Source organism: Myxine glutinosa, chromosome 14, assembly GCF_964187855.1.
Source record: "Myxine glutinosa chromosome 14, kmMyxGlut1.1, whole genome shotgun sequence".
Classification (NCBI taxonomy): domain Eukaryota; kingdom Metazoa; phylum Chordata; class Myxini; order Myxiniformes; family Myxinidae; genus Myxine; species Myxine glutinosa.
This window is the reverse complement of record NC_136274.1, coordinates 62,072,955-62,089,822: the sequence shown is the minus strand read 5'-3', so window position 1 is coordinate 62,089,822 and position 16,868 is coordinate 62,072,955. Positions and strand designations below refer to the sequence as shown.

Here is a 16,868-nt window from a genome sequence, read left to right as displayed (position 1 = left end):
GCACACGAAGCCCGGCACGAACCGAGGGCTCGCTTCGGCTATAAGTCGATCTAACCGCTAACCCAGTTAGCGTCGATGCTCCACTTGCATGCTTACACCCCGCAGCCCGTTCCTTGCTCACACATCCAGCTGTCTCCATGCTCTTTGTCATTGCACCTTCCCTGACACACGCTCCAGGTTCACTCATAGATTTCGTCACACACCTGACCACCGCACACCTTGGCACACACTCGTCGTTCGTACACCTCACCAACACACCTCTTCGCGCCCCCTCCTCGGTCACCTCCTCTGTGACAACCACGGGTGTGCACTCAATGCACACCCAATCACGTGCTTGACTACCAACTCCAGTGTGCATTCCCACACGTGCTCGACCATCTCAGGTGTGCATCCTTCCATTCCAGGTGTACATTCTCGCTCACCTGCCACAACCAACTCACGCTCCGTGTCACTCTCACTACTTTCACCACCACACTCGGTCACGCATTCACCCTTACTCTTGACCGCACACTCTTTTATCATGCACCCCTCCGTTACACACCTTTTTCATGCATCCTCTTCGCACACTCTCCCGTCACACCCTCCGTCACACTCACCACAGGTGTGCACTCTTTCGTTACATCCCCTGTAACACTCCCCATCCCGCGCTTCCATGTGCCCCCCCCCCCCCCCGCACACGCGCTACGACCAACTCACTCTCGACAGCACACTCACTCCTCGGCGCGCACTTTTTCCTCACACACCCCCATAGTCGGACATTCTCGCACACCTCCTCCTTCACACTCTGCACCTGTCGCCCACTTTACCAGCGGCCTCTCACGAACACCCGGGTCCAAACCAACCCCCAAGCCGACTGAATCTCCCCTCACACCATATACATTTCCGAGTATATCGCCACTCACCTTGGCACCTCGTCTCCGCACCTCCTCCGCCACCTGCAAACTCTTTATTTGGTTAGCAAGCACACCATCACGATTTGAGCACCGACCTTGTACATATTCCATCACCTCCTCCTTTATCTCCCTCTGAGTTTCCCTCCGTCTCTTCTTAATTTCACTCACCCCTCTTCCACTTCCTCTAACTTTTGCTTCACCTCTTTTATTTCCCGGTACGTCTCCTCAATTTCATCCTCTAATGCCACCTTGACCGTTTCTATTTGCGTCCTCACCTCCCGGTCCTTTGTCTCCATTACTTCTGTTACCTCGTCCAACCTCTTTGTCAACCCCTCATGTACCATCCGACATTCCCTCTTCGTCGCTATTAATTCATTTTTGATTTCTTTTTGTGTCGCTTTCAACCCTCCTAGTATTGCAGTGTTCTTTTCTACTTGATCCACTAGTTCCTTTTGTCCCATCGTCAGCTGTTCTACTCCCCTTGTTAGATCTTCTATGCCCCCCTGTAACCTAGCCGTACTACTTCTCACCTCTTTCTCCATACGCTTCTCACCTCGCTTTACCTCCTTGCGTACGCCCGAGACATCCTCGCCCACACCTCGTCTTATCTCCTCCCCCATTTCCTCCATTTCTTTAGCAGATGCCGCCCTCATCTGTTCCAATTCATCCCTCTGAGCATCCATCTTACCTTCCAACCCAATTTTCACCTCCTCTATCTGGTTCCCCATCCGTTTGATTTCCCGGGCGGATTGCTCCCCTCTTTCCCACAATTTGTCTTCCATCTTGTCTTCTAGCCCCGTTAACCCATTCTTCACCCCTTTTATCCCGTTGCCTAACCCCTCAAATTTATTGCCCAACCCCTCAAATTTACCCTCAAATTTCTTGTCTAAACCCTCAAATTTATTTCCCAACTGTTCGCTGGTACCCCTCGCTTCGTCCCTCATTTGGCCCCTCATTCTGTTTTCCATCCCTTTGAAATTATCGTCTGTTTTTACCATAAAGGCCATCATCTGTTTCATGAACAGGTCCAAATTCATTGGCATCTCAGGCTCAGCTGCCGCAACCACGTGCGAAGCGCCGCCATTTTGTGCGCCTGATACCTCCTCAACCACCTCCTCATTGTTCTCCTCCTCCATTTCTCCCACATACATTTCCCCGAGGTCCTGGGTCGACTCTACACCCTCTAATTCCCCCACCGGCATCCCGTTGCCTTGACCATCCATGGCACGATTTTAAATTTCAGATGTTATAAAATACAATTTTTGGGCCACTCGTAATTTGAACGCGCTAAGCACTTCAGGTCCGAATCTCGCTCCCGACACCAAATGTTACGGAACCCAACGTTGGCCTCTGTTCCCCTTTGAGGGGGGATTAATCCCCTCTTCTATAACTGACCGACGTGGTCCCTGACGCTGCCCAGCGACCTCCGGAAAGGCCGGTGGCACAGCCCCGTTCGTACCGCGGACAGATGTTAATTGCCGAGCGGTTTTAGCAACCGCGGCACGAACTATTAGCAGAACTAGACCCGATTCCTGAACGTTGGCCAAATCGTGCCACAGGTATTCAATGGGGAAAAGACAAAGACGACGGATGTGAAGAAGAAGAAGAAGACAAAAGGTAGGAAATACGAATATGATTTATTACTACTATTTACAACCAAAAGAAACCAAGGAAGAAGGAAGGATAATAAAATAAAGACAGAAAGAATGGAAGGAGACACAGTGCAAATATTAACTTATTCTAAACAGGCTTAACTTATACCCCAGGACAAGACACACAAAACAAACTCACGTACACAGAAGGATGGAATGGCAGGACTGAAGGACTGGAAGGAGAGAGGAAGGTTCAGCTGGGGCAGATGGTTCGGGCTTGATCCCGCACGGGACGCCGGGCTGGACCTCGACGGCCACCGATGCCACCGATCCTGGTTCCCACGGGGTAACGGGTCGAAGCTGCCTGGTGGAGCCAACGCTGCCTGGTGGAGTCAAAGCTGCCTGGTGGAGTCAAAGCTGCCTGGTGGAGTCAAAGCTGCGTGGTACTGCTTCTGCCGAATCTCTCTCTCTCTCCCTGTCTGAGCTCACTCCCAAAGGCTTCCGCGCGCGCTTTTATTGCCCCTGGGGCGATCAAGCCACCGGCCTCCAGGACACGCCCATCGGCGAGCTCGCCTCGGCCCTGATTGGCCGCGAGGGCCCACCGATCCTGCCCCCAGAGGAGGCGTTGGCAAGGCCATGCCTTGTTCCTGGCGCTGGGCTGACTCCTCCCACCTTCCGCTCCGAGATGACCTCATGCTCAATGGAGTTTGGGGTAATTCGAGCGAGCCCCAGCCAAAGGGCAGCGAACGCTGCCGGCAATTGCATTTTGGGGGCAATTGAAAGGGGATTCTACCTTATTTGAATTCGGTGCAATGCAGTGTTAACTAGTGGGAACAGAGCCTTGACATACATAGAATAAGGAGATAACTGTATAGAAGGATATATGATTGGCTACGTGATTGTATGTGGAACTACGGGAACGACCTTTGACCTTTATACACAACAATGGAGGAAGGAGGGTGATATTTACAACAATTTCATTACACTTACAACGATAATAAAAACTACAACACCATTCTCAAATCCACAACAATATATATATATATATATATATATATATATATATATATATATATATATATATATATATATATATATATATATATATATATATATATATATATATATATATACGTATATATATATATATAGAATATATATATAATATATATATATATATTGTTGCGGATCCCGGGTTTGTCGACGAACTAAGGGGAGTTTATGACCCCCCCCCCCCCCCCGCCCAAACTCCGGGTCCACAGGCCGTCGGCCGCGGAACTAAACTTGTGGTCGACGGGTTGCTAAGCAACTTGAACCGCCAATCTCCCAGCCACGTGCCGAAGAGTTTGCTGGTCAAGGAATCCCAAATACCTTCGAGACACGTGGCCGAAGAAATTGGGGGTTAAACCCTCACTTCCCACACATCTTATTACGTGCCGAGCGGATTTGCACGGTGTGGAAAGCGGCGTTACCTTGCGTGATTGTCGGGTCTGAATCAAGCCAAATTCGGTCTCGGATGATGCTAGGCCAATGGAGAAAAAAAACGATCCGACCAGGTTTGAAAGAAACAACACCACCTTTTATTTATAAGACAAAGAGAAAGAGACGGAGAGGCAGCCTTATCAATTCTTACATAATTAATTAATACCAACAGGCACGCACGCGCACACACACACACACACACACACACACACACACACACACACACACACACACACACACACACACACACACACACACACACACACACACACACACACGGGAATGACACACGTGAATTCGTACCGATGTACATGCAGGGACTGACTCGAGGGTGGCCGCGGCTGTGCGTAGCGTGCAGTTCGATCCTCGATCCGGACGTGCAGCTGGTGAACTAAGGTCTGAAGGACGAACCGCCGTATCGAAGTCAGCACAAACGGCGAACTTCAGCACAGGAACGACTACCCAGCTCGGATGAATTGCTGGGCAGGCAAGATGAACCAGCATGTCGGACAGCCAGCTTAGAGCAGAATCGTGGGAGAGATGAACGCTTGCAGGTCGGCCGGATCAGGGAGAGGAAGGAGATCATGTGAGGATCATCAGCGAGGATTCAGCAGCCGGGTCGAGTCAGTCGAGTCAGCAGCCGGGTCGAGCCGGGTCGAGCTCGAGTCAGTCCTCGAGTCAGTCAGGATTGCGTACCACGTGGTCCATGCTGTTACCTTGCTACTGGAACCTGATTAGAGCGATATAATTCGTACCACGCTAAGTCAATGATGGAAGAGACGAAACGATCGAATCAAAGGAAGAACAGGTTTAATGACTATTTACACAATGTACACTGGTAGAGGAAGCAGAGAAACAGGGCAGTCTTAAGCAGTCTGAGCTTATTCCCCAGACAATGGGCCCACTCACACATACAGGGAGATGAAGGAAGAAATGTTCATGCACCGAACGCGCCGGCTTTGGTCGTCCAGGAACAGCTCACCCGGCGTGGCCCTCTGGCGGTCGCCACACGTTCCCGGCGAAGACAGGCAGGCAGGCGGGAAGGAACCTCACGGTGCGTATCTCGAAAAAGGCAGGCATGAGGTAATATGCGCGTCTCTGGCCCGGCACGGCTGTCTCTTACAGCGCGATTAATACAACTCTGCGCTTTCACTCTCGTAACTCAACGGAGGATCTGACTCCAGCTCAACACAGCGCTTTCCCTCTCGTAACTGAATACAGCGCTTTCACTCTCACATGGGCTTTCCTCATAACTCGACGGAGGACTGAATACAGTGCGTCTCTCCTCATAACTTGTAACTCGTCTGCCTCCATTCTCATAACTTGGCGCTCCGAACCGACTCTCATAACTGAGGTGGGGGCTCCGGGCACAGGGTTATATTGGCCCCGCCCTAGCCCGCATCGAATGTTCCAAACTCCGCCCTTTGCCGCAGTGGTAAGTCACTCCCCTCGAGCCCTGATTGGCGGCTCGTGCTTACCGTTACTCCCACTCCTCCTGTCCCGCCTTCCTTCGGCCTTGATCGACTTGTTCAGGCCGGCCTCGTGGTATTTTGCGCCAAAACCAAAAGCATGGAGGCATCGTAAAGGACCTAATTCCCATTATTCTACTCAATGCAAAACTACACACAGGAAAGGTCTACGCTTACATTTATTATGAAATAACTGAGCTTTAACCGAGGCTACGTGTTGTAGTGTAACTAAACTATGAGGGGAAATTAACCTTTATTATAAAAAAACACAAAACCGCAACACTACACCCCTCCCTCATCAGACTCATCCCCGAGTCGGAACCAACAAATGAAACGACCGGTTAGAGAATGACATGCAAAATTAACTTTTACCTTTACATGTGACATATAGGTGTGGTTCCCCCTAACATTTACTCTGACCCGTGTATGCAACAGTTTTAAAACACTAGATATGTCCCTCCTATTGCGTTGAGTAGCTACATATCAGATTCACGCCCACAACTAACCGAATATCCGGAATTTGTCAAACTAAACACATAGCCAGTGGACAGCATTTTTATATTTACAAGCACAGAAACTTAATCTTATTTACAATTCTATGACCCAGGACCTGTCCTTTTTGGAAGAGAGGATTGGAGGGGACAGCAAATACACAACACACTCAAAATCATAACACTTGCTGCTTGCTTCTTGCATCTTCTGTGTGCATATATCAAACTGGCTAGCCCCCGGACCGGCATACAGGCCAATTTTAATCTTCAGGGCTACCTAAACTTACACATCTTCTCATCCCGAGCACACCATAATAAATGCACAAAAAATGCTTTTATTTTATTTCTTTGCTAGGCAGGGCCAACGTCGTGTGGTCCAACTGCGTGGCATTAACGCCACTCAAAACAAGTGGTCCGAAGATGCAAGGTGATTTGGCAGCAAAGTGCTGCACAGGTGCAGCAAAGTTACAGCAAAAGGATATGGCAGCAAAGTGCTGCGCAGTTCGGCTGCACAGATGTAGCAAGGTGCAGCAAGGATGCTGCACAGGTCGATGGTGCTGCACAGTTCCACCTCCAAAATGGTCCTGGGGTTGGGGGGAGAGACAAGGTACAACAAGCAAAGCGGAAAGGACGCAATCGCACACAAAAACACAAGGTAATGCAGCGCGAGGGGAGCGGAAGAGCAAGCAGAGCAGGCTCGTCCCTAACCGTCCGTACCCCCCACCGTCGGCTTATTCTACCCCAGCCCCCCTTGTATTTACAATTCGTCTCTACGTCTTGTCCCCCATATCCCCCTCTAATCCAAATTCGTCTCACAATCCCTCCCAGGAAGGAAGGAATGGAACCAAGCACAATGTCGCATCACATCCTGATGCGTCTCACTTCTCAAACGGCTTACAGAGCCTCGGTGTGGAGCTTCGTCCTCCTCGGTGACTGGCTGTGGATGGTGCGAAGGGATTTCTCTCATCACAACTACACTACTGACATTTACTCATTTAAACTACCCGGGGTCGTACCCTGCCAATCGGCCTCTTTAAACTATGTGGTTCTAAGAACCCGAATTTCCATTGCCCACCTGGTGCCCTCCAAAATTTGGGTCTCACTCCCACAAATTTTCTCTCTGTGCCCTTGCACAATTTCGGGGCTGGGTCGTGTGGCTCTACCAGCAGGTCTACCTACCTGTGCACCTCCGCCACTGAAGTCGCCACCCGAGCTTACCTGCTCTGCTCCTGCGACTACCTAAACTGGGGAAGGCCCCTCCTGGCACTTTACCCCCTGATGCCCACCATGGCATTGGGCAACCCGGGTCCTCTCCTGGGATCCTCGGACCCCACTCAACAACTCACAACTACCCTAACTGGGGAAGGCCCCTCCTGGCGCTTACCCCCTGATGCCCACCTTGGCATTGGGCAACCCGGGTCCTCTCCTGGGATCCTCGGGCCCCACTGAACAACTCACAACTACCCTAACTGGCTCCCAGAGCCTACCTGCGGCCTCACCTGGCCGACAAACTACCAGTGGCGGAGTGCCCCAATAACCATATGCACCAATTAAGCCACACGCCCAGCCATTCCACATACTCATGCACCCCACAAAAACACTACTTTCCACTACTCGCACCACAGGTGTCAATATCCATACAAATTTACCTAAGCCCTCCACCTGGCTTTACACTACCCACCCCGGGCTTTCGCGAATGGGTTCCACCTCCCCCCCACCCCATTCACTCCTTCGCACCATGCATTCCGCATTCCACACCTTCTATTCCCACACCAAGCATTCCCACACTAAATATTCTTACACACCATTTATTTCGCACACCTTTTGTCTCGCACACCTTTTGTGCTCACACACCTTTTGTCTTGCACACCATGCAAGTCAATTCACACTCCTACTTTCACACACCAAATATCTTGCACACCTTTTGTCCTCACACATCTCCAACACAATTCCATTTGTCTCAACACACAATTTCTCACACACAAGCATCATCTAGCTGACTACTTCCCCTAAAACCCGTGCTTCCCCGTCGTCCCTTTAAACTAAGCACTCCCTTTGTCATTATCAACCATCTAATCTCTCTTCGTCCCCTCTACAGTACAAGCGTCACTAATTAATTATTTTGTCTCTGCAGTCTTCTAATTCCCTATCATTATCCGAGCCCTCCCTCGGCTAGCTTCGGTGCCCCATGGAGGTAACCATTGCTGGCACCTCCATGTGCCTATCACTGCCATCCCCCTAAACTAATGCTCATGGGCCCTGTCCGTGTGAGGAATGGTCAGACTACCATTCCTCCACGTAGGGTACACTACTCTCATCCGTCCGCTACACTTGAGCCCCCATCTATGGAGGTACGTCGTCACAGCTCGGCTTCGAAAGGCCGAGCGATCCATGCGGGTGGTTGGTCTCCTGTATGGGAAGTCCGTCCGGCATTTTCGATCCAGGGGAGGAGGGATGGATGGGCCGAGGTGCAGGGCCCCATCCCGGCGCGGGGCCTCGCGGTCCCACGCACGATGACCCAACCGGCCACGGTCGGAGCACCACACCCGCCAAGGTGCGTGGCTCCAAAATCTCCTAACTCCCCTTGAACCTCGCCGATTGCCTTTGCCGCCACGGCACGGCACGGCACCAACCGTACAGTGCGGGTGCCGGCATGAATCGTGCACGCCGGTCCTTGTGAGACCGACGCAGCACCGATCCCCGCCCGTCCCTGCTGCACACAACTCACCGGGGGCTCACGTCTGCTACCCGTCCCGCTAAACGCTACCCCGGTTGGTGTCGATGCTTGAGCCGCGTCCTCACTACTCGCGACCCACTCTGCACTCGCACACCCAGGCGCCCCCCATACACTCCATTACTGCACACTCTCCTTCCACATCCTCTGGTGTGCATTCTCCCTCACACTCCGTACTCGTACCTGTACACCTAGGCGCACTCATGCCTTTCACACACTTCAGTATGCACTTTTCCCGCACACAGTCTGGTGTGCATTCTTCCTCCACGCACTCTTTTACCGCACAACCAGGTGCGCACTCTCCTGTTACACACTCCGTAACACACTCGGCCGTCGCACACTCTTCTTCCACACTCTCGGGTGTGCACTCCTCTGTTACACACTCCGTAACACCCTCGGCCATCGCACACGCTTCTTCCACATTCTCGGGTGTGCACTCTCCCTTCGCACACTCAATCATCGCACACCCTGGAGCACACTTTTCTCGCTCACGCTTCGGCGCACACTCTCTCTCACTCCGCGCACCAGTCGCCCTCGTACACCGCACAATGGACCTTCCGCGACCGCCCGGGTTTCGTCTCTCTCCCAAGCGCGCCAAAAACACGTTCACGCCAAACACATTCGCGCCATTATTTCCACTCACCTCGGGGTCCTCCTTCCCCGGCTTTTCCGCCAGCACCTGTAAACCTTTATTGGGGTTAGCAAGCATGGCATCATGGTGTGAATACAGACTTTGCGCAGACTCCATTACTTTCTCCCGTGATTTAGTTTCTGGTTCTGTTCTGTCTCTTCAGGCCCCGTCTCTTCAATTCAAATTATTTCTTTTTCTACCTCGACAATCGTCGGCGCCCATAAAATTTCTTTTTCCGATTCAACCCTCGCCGGCGCCCCCGAAATTTATTTGTCCAATTCGACGATCGTCGGTTTTTCTACCACCTCCTCTCGCGTCGCGACTCTCATAGCCCCCGTCAATTTGGCTGTGCTCTGCCCAAGCTCACTCCCCACGTGTTCCTCGCACTGCTTCACCTCGTCGCGTACCAATGCGACCTCCTCACTCAACCCGCGCCTAATGTCCTCCCCCATTTCTTTTATTTCTTTCTTCGATGCCACCCTCATTTTTTCCAATTCCCGGGTGGTTTTGTCCCCCATTTCTTTCAATTGATTCTCTTGGATGTCCCTTTTGTTTTCCAACCCATTTTTCATTTCTCCCAATTCCCGGGTGGATTTGTCCTTGTTACACCTTGCTTCGTCCCTCATTTCTTTCATGTCCCTGGTGGATTTGTCACCCTGGGTATCCATCTTGCTTTCCATTCGCTCACTATTGTCACCCATTTCTTTCAATTTATCCTCCGTCTTGATCATATAGGCCCTCATTTGTGCCATAAATAATTGGAAGTCCCCTGACGCCGCGGGCTCGGCTTCCGCCGCCACGTGCGAGGCGCCGCCATTTTCTTTGCCAGCTACCGCCCCCTCTTCGGCTTCCTCCACTACCAAGGGTCTCTCCTGGTCTTGGGTCATTAATTTCTCCCCTTCATCTACCCCCACCAGCATTCGACCGCCTTGGCCAGCCATGGTATGAATACAATTTGGATTTTAATACTAAATTTCGTTCGCTCGTAATTTTGAGTGCGTGCATGAAGCGCACTCCAGGTCCAATCCCACTCCCGGACACCAAATGTTATGGTTTTGCGCGACCCCCGTTCCCTTACCAAGGGGAGATTAAGCCCCTTGTTCTCCTTGGGTCTTCGCAACCGCGAGACTGAGTCGCCACTTCCGGTCAGACGCGGGACAGGGTTTCGGGACAATTTCCGCACGTACCTAAGTACCCACGCTGCCGCGGAGGCGGGGATCGAGTCTCGCATGAACCACGCGTAATTTGAGTACACCCGAGCGGATTGCGTACCACGTGGTCCGTGCTGTTACCTTGCTACTGGAACCCGATTAGAGCGATATAATTCGTACCACGCTAAGTCAATGATGGAAGAGACGAAACGATCGAATCAAAGGAAGAACAGGTTTAATTACTATTTACACAATGTACACTGGTAGAGGAAGCAGAGACACAGAGCAGTCTTAAGCAGTCTTAGCTTATTCGCCAGACAATGGGCCCACTCACACATACAGGGAGATGAAGGAAGAAATCGCGCTGCAATTACTTTCTGGTCTCTGGTTTTCCCGGTCTTTTCACCCCATACTTCCTTGTTTTAAAATCTCCTAAAAAAAAAAAAAACCAAAAAAATATTTCCTTCTCTGTTCTTATTCGTTTATTCGTTGTTCTTATTTGTTCGTTCGTTCTTCGACCACGTTGTTCGTGATCACGTGATCACGTTGTTAAAAAATGTCTAATCTGTCCCCTGAAGAACTGTATTCTGTCATATTCTATAACACCTTTTTCTTCTTCTTCTATAAAAGGATGCTTTCGACTTGCTCACCAAATCTATTCATTCCAAAAAAAAAATCCATCTCTTATAGTGCATCTTTCATTCATTCCCTAAACTCTCCAGCACTCCACCCATCCTTCAGCGTCCTCAAACGTATTTTTGACTTGAATGTCCCAAGAAACTCATTTTGCAATAAATGTTCGTTTCCCATTAATCGTACACTTTTCAAAATCCAATCTCACCCGTCCCCTCCAAATCTTCCCCATCACCCCTCCCCTCCAAATCTTCCCCATCACCCCTTCCCTCCAAAACTTCCCCATCACCCCTTCCCTCCAAATCTTCCCCATCACCCCTCCCCTTCAAAACTTCCCCATCACACCTCCCCTCCAAATCTACCTCTTTCCCCTCCCCTCCAAATCTTCCCCATCACCCATCTCTTTCAAATTTTCCCCCTTGCCCCTCCCCTCCAAATCTTCCCCATCACCCATCCCTTTCAAATCCTCCCCCTTGCCCCTCCCCTCCAAATCTTCCCCATCACCCCTTCCCTCCAAAACTTCCCCATCACCCCTCCCCTCCAAAACTTCCCCATCACCCCTCCCCTCGAAATCTACCCCCTTGCCCCTCCCCTCCAAATCATCCCCATCACCCATCTCTTTCAAATCGTCCCCCTTGCCCCTCCCCTCCAAATCTTCCCAATCACCCATTCTTTCAAATCTCCCCCCACACCCCTCCCCCCCCCCCCGAGACTCTCCCTCGCTCCTCCCCTCCTAGACTCCCCTCTCACCCCTCCTCCTCAAAGCGTCCTCCCCGCTTCTTCCCCCTTCCAACTTTCACCTTCATCTCCCTCAACCTTCTGCCTCACTCTTCCCCCTCGTCAAATAACACATCACTGCGCCTCACCCAATCACCATCAAACCTTTTGTTCGCCCCATTCTTCCCTTTCTCCAAGCTATTCTGTAATCTCTGACACACCTTCAACAGCTCTCCCTACCTCTTCCTCCTCTTCCACATCTTACCCTACCGCTCCCCCCCTCCCCCTGTTCTGTATCCGATGCTCCCCCTTCCTCTTCCTTAACAGTATGGACCTCAAACATCCGGGGCCTTCGCTCAAACTTGACTGATCTCTCCATACAGGTTGCTTCTGACAAACCAGACGTGATCTGCTTAACAGAAACTTTCCTCCTTCATGATGTCTCTGATTCCTTGGTATCTCTCCCAGGTTACTCCCTCCTCTGGTATGATAGACCTGAGCCTTGTCCTGGAGGTGGGGTTGCTATCTTTATAAAAAAACTCTCTTCCTCACTCGCCCTGCACTGCCCTCTCTCCACCTCACCCCCAGGAATACCTTTGGCTACGTCTTCCCCTTCGCTCCCACCTTTTCTTCATATGTGTGTTGTACCATCCACCAAACAGTGATGACTCCATCTACATCTCGCTGTCGGAGAATATGGACCAACTTCTATCTACCCATCCCAACTCTCTCTTCCTCATATGTGGTGATTTCAACTGTCACCATGCCAGTTGGCTGGATGTGGGTACCTCTCTCACCAGCCATGGCTCTTCAGCAAAGGACTTCTGTGACTCACTGGGACTGACACAATCTGTCAATTTCCCGACCCGGATTTCAGTCAACGGAGCATCTTCTCTTCTGGACTTGGTTATGACTAACTTCCCTGAAAATGTCTGCTGCTCTTCTTCTGCTCCAATCGGCTCTTCTGATCATGTGCTTGTTAAAGTGGACATCTCTCTGACTGTTCTCAGAGAGCCTCCTCAGCGTCTACGAGTCTGGCATTTCACTCAGGCCAACAGGCACGGTCTTCAAGCAGCCATCAATCATCTGGACTGGTCTCCCATCTCTACCGCCTCTGACATCAACTCATCCTGGGAATTCTTCCAAAGTAAATTGCTCTCTCTCATGCACAGATTTATCCCATCTCGTCTTCAGTTGTCATACCCTTCCTCCCGTCCATGGTACACGGAATCTTGTGGTGAGGCTATTGCCCAGAAACAACTTGCTTTCGTCTCCTGGAAAGCAAATCCAACGGAAGGAAATCTCATTTCCTTTCACAAAGCCCGAAACAAGTGTGTGTCCACCCTCAGGAGAGCCAGGAAACAATATCTCTCCGTTCTCAGGACCGAACTCTCTTATCTGGCTCCCTCTTCCAAATCCTGGTGGCGTCTGGTCAAATCTTTTTCTGGTGTTTGTTCCCCCTCCATCCCCTCCCTCACCTCAAATGGCCACACGGCTGACTCAGCACGTGAAAAAGCTGAATGCCTCAACTCTGTGTTTGCCTCTAAATCTTGTGTCCCAAACCCATCCCTCTCTGTACCCACCGTACCCAGTCGTACCCAGCTGCTCCTGGACTCTGTGTCCTTTCCTCCTGACAAGGTGGAAAAGTTTCTGTCAACCCTCGACTCGGATTCTGCAACTGGACCTGACGGCATCAGCCCACGGGTCCTAAAATCCTGTTCTTCCGCTCTTTCACTCCCTCTCTCTGTTCTCTTCACCCTCTCTTTTGCTCAAGGTCATCTTCCATCTGCTTGGAAATCTGCCAATATCACCGCTTTGCACAAAAAAGGTGCAAAAACAGATCCCAGCAACTACAGACCAATCAGCCTTCTCCCAATTATCAGCAAAGTCATGGAATCAATCATTGCTTCAGATATGAAATCTTTCCTCTTCTCCAATGGCTTGATCTCTGATCATCAATTTGGTTTCAGACCTGGTCACTCTACTCTGGACATGCTGCTTCTGCTGTCTCAACAATGGATGAAGGTCCTCAACGCCAAACAGGAAATTAGAGCAGTCTCCCTTGACATATCACGTGTCTTCGATACGGTCTGGCACCCCGCTCTGCTCACCAAACTCTCCTCTTTTGGTATCCATGGAAATCTCCACGCATGGCGTGCGGACTTCCTCTCCAGTTGTAGTCAACGTGTGGCCCTGAATGGGTTTCTCTCATCTCCTCTTCCTGTTCAGGCTGGAGTTCCCCAAGGCAGTGTTCTGGGCCCTGTGCTTTTTCTGGTCTTCATCAATGATCTCTCTGACTCTCTTGAAAATCCTCTCTATCTCTTTGCTGATGACTCTACTCTCTGTCGCTCCATTCTTCATCCTTCAGATCGGCAGTCTGCAGCCTCCTCACTCTCTGCAGACCTGGACAAAATCACAGACTGGGCAAACAAGCGGAACATGTCTTTCAATCCTGACAAATCTCACACTCTTACGATGTCTCTCCGAAAAGACCGACTGGACAACCCTCCCATCCACTTTCTGAATAATCCTCTCCAAGAAGTTCTGTCACTCAAGCTTTTGGGTCTCACTATCTGCCATGATCTTTCCTGGGAAAACCACATTTCAAATCTGGCCTCCAAAGCCAGTCGCCGACTGGGCATCCTCCGTCGTGCGAAGTCCTTCCTTGGCACACCTGAGCTCCTCACCACATACAAGGCTTTCATCCGCAGCTCAATGGAATACTGCTCTCCCCTCTGGGCTGGTGCTCCTGCTTCACACCTAGCTCGTCTTCACGCTGTTGAAACCAAAGCATTCAGAATCATTGGAATCTCCCGCAATGAAGCTAACTCCAAGGGCCTCTCACTCACTCACCGCAGGCAGGTTGGTGGTCTTTCCGTCTTCTACAGACTCCTCTCTGGTCGATCCCCCCAACCCCCAGCCCTGTCTGTGCTCTGTCCCCCAAATACTCCTGCAGGTCGCACAAGATCTGCCTGCAACCCTTTTATGGTGAACCTGCCAAAATCAAGACTCTCTTCTCCCCTCCCCCCCCTCTCCTCCCCTCCCCCCCATTCCCCTCCCCTTCCCCCTCCCCTCCCCTCCACCGCCCGGCAATGCCGGGAACTTCTGCTAGTATATATATATACTAGCAGAAGTACCCGGCATTGCCGGGCGGGGGAGGGGAGGGGAACAGGGGAGGGGAACGGGGGAGGGGAGGGGAACGGGGGGGGGGGGGAGCGAGCCCCTTGGCAAGGCAAGCGATTTTTAAAATCATAGCGTCATAGCGTTCACAGCGTCATAGCGTTTCATAGCGTCATAGCGATTTTTTTTTCATAGCGTCATAGCGTTCATAGCGTCATATTGTTCATAGCGTCATCGCGTTTCATAGCGATTTTTTTTTTCATAGCGTCATAGCGTTTCATAGCGATTTTTTTTTCATAGCGTCATATCGTTCATAGCGTCATATCGTTCATAGCGTCATAGCGTCATCACGTGATCGCTCTGAGCGAATCAGCGCCCACCTGCTCTGATTCCGTTGATTCCGTGCGCTGAAATGCGCTGAGGTAAATATGAATAAAAAATATGGATCGTCAAATATTTTGAGTTCAGCCATGTTCGTCCCACGCTCAATGGCCATGTCTATGTCAAATATCAAGCACGTAAGCCTCTCCGTTTAGGAGTCTATCGGTAACATTACACACACACACACACACAAACTGTGTTTTATATATATAGATATATATATATACATATATATATATATATATATATATATATATATATATACACACACCCTGACTATTTAAAGAGAGGTCAGCGACCACTTTTTGAATGAACATTTAATCCACTTCTTTGTAGAAAATAATTAGTTACAGCATGAGCCAAATCCGAACAATGTGAACTTAGTACAGCCAAACATTTCATTGCTCTTGTTCAAAGGAACCATTGTGCACTCCTCCTGCATTTAATTTATATGTTAGGGAACTCATATTGTTATTATCATCCCTATGCAGCAGCTGACTGCTGGTTTATATCATTGCAAAGGCATTGTTCATGTGCTGTTCATGCAGTACCCCCTCACTTGTTCATGCAGTATCTTCAGCGGTCTCACATCACCCGATAAGGAGACAGAGTCCATTACAATAAAACTAGCAATCACTAGCAACCTGCCTATGGGCAGGGCTTCAATTGGGAGGCCCAAATGAAAAGGCTAAATATCAGAAATTGAAGGCTTTTTTTCTTTTAAACGATTCATATAAACATCCGTTAAATCCCGATCGGTGCAGCCGTTTGTGCGGTACCCGGGAAAATAACGTCATGCGGGAGCAAGTATCAGCAGGATGTGGCAGTGTGGGAGTCCACGTTTCTGATCCTCCTTCATGCCGAAGTAGCCCACCACTTCTCCAAGCATTCCGCTCTTCAGATCCGCCATGACAGATTTAAGCTTGATACTGAAGACACGTGCAGTTAGTACTCCTTATGTTGTATGTACTCCCGTGTCCTCTAACAACCCGTGTCCTTATAAAAGGTCTTTGTCCGAGGTCACCGAGTTAGATCGGTGCAGCTGTGAAGCGATCAGTGCAGCCTTTTGTGCGGCACCCGGGAAAACAACATCGTCACAATGAGAACAATGAACGTTATGCGAACGCGAATGTTATGCGGGAGTCATAACCTGAGAATGCTGGAGACTAAAGCTGAGATTGGGAAAACTAAACAGCCTATTTTACTCCTGGAGATCCCAGGATTATCCACCCAAAATATCTTTGCGATCGGTTCAGCAGTTTTTACGGTACCTTCGAACAGACAGACAGACAGACGGACATTTGGTGAATTATAGTAAGATAATACATAGTGGACATTGTTTGGATCGCATCAAGAGTTTAAATCCTATTTTGACGCCATTTTCAGAAATGCCCTCTCGGTGGTTCAGAGGTGAGCATGCGCGATTATATGATGCTAATGGCAGGAAGTGAGTTGGGTTCATGTAAAAGCCACATGTGGGTGCAGCAAATGGGGAAAATACAAACACAAAACAAAATTTTTATTTCACTACAATCTTTCAGCGAACAATTTTCACGGAATGATGTGCAATCGCT

At 50.1% G+C, this 16,868-nt stretch overlaps 1 protein-coding gene across 1 annotated transcript in view; it reads right to left on the bottom strand.

Moving 5' to 3' along the window:
• The window catches only part of LOC137439839 (centrosomal protein of 85 kDa), a 58,824-nt gene that overhangs the window by 24,366 nt on the left and 17,590 nt on the right, over positions 1-16,868 (bottom strand). The window lies entirely within an intron of this gene.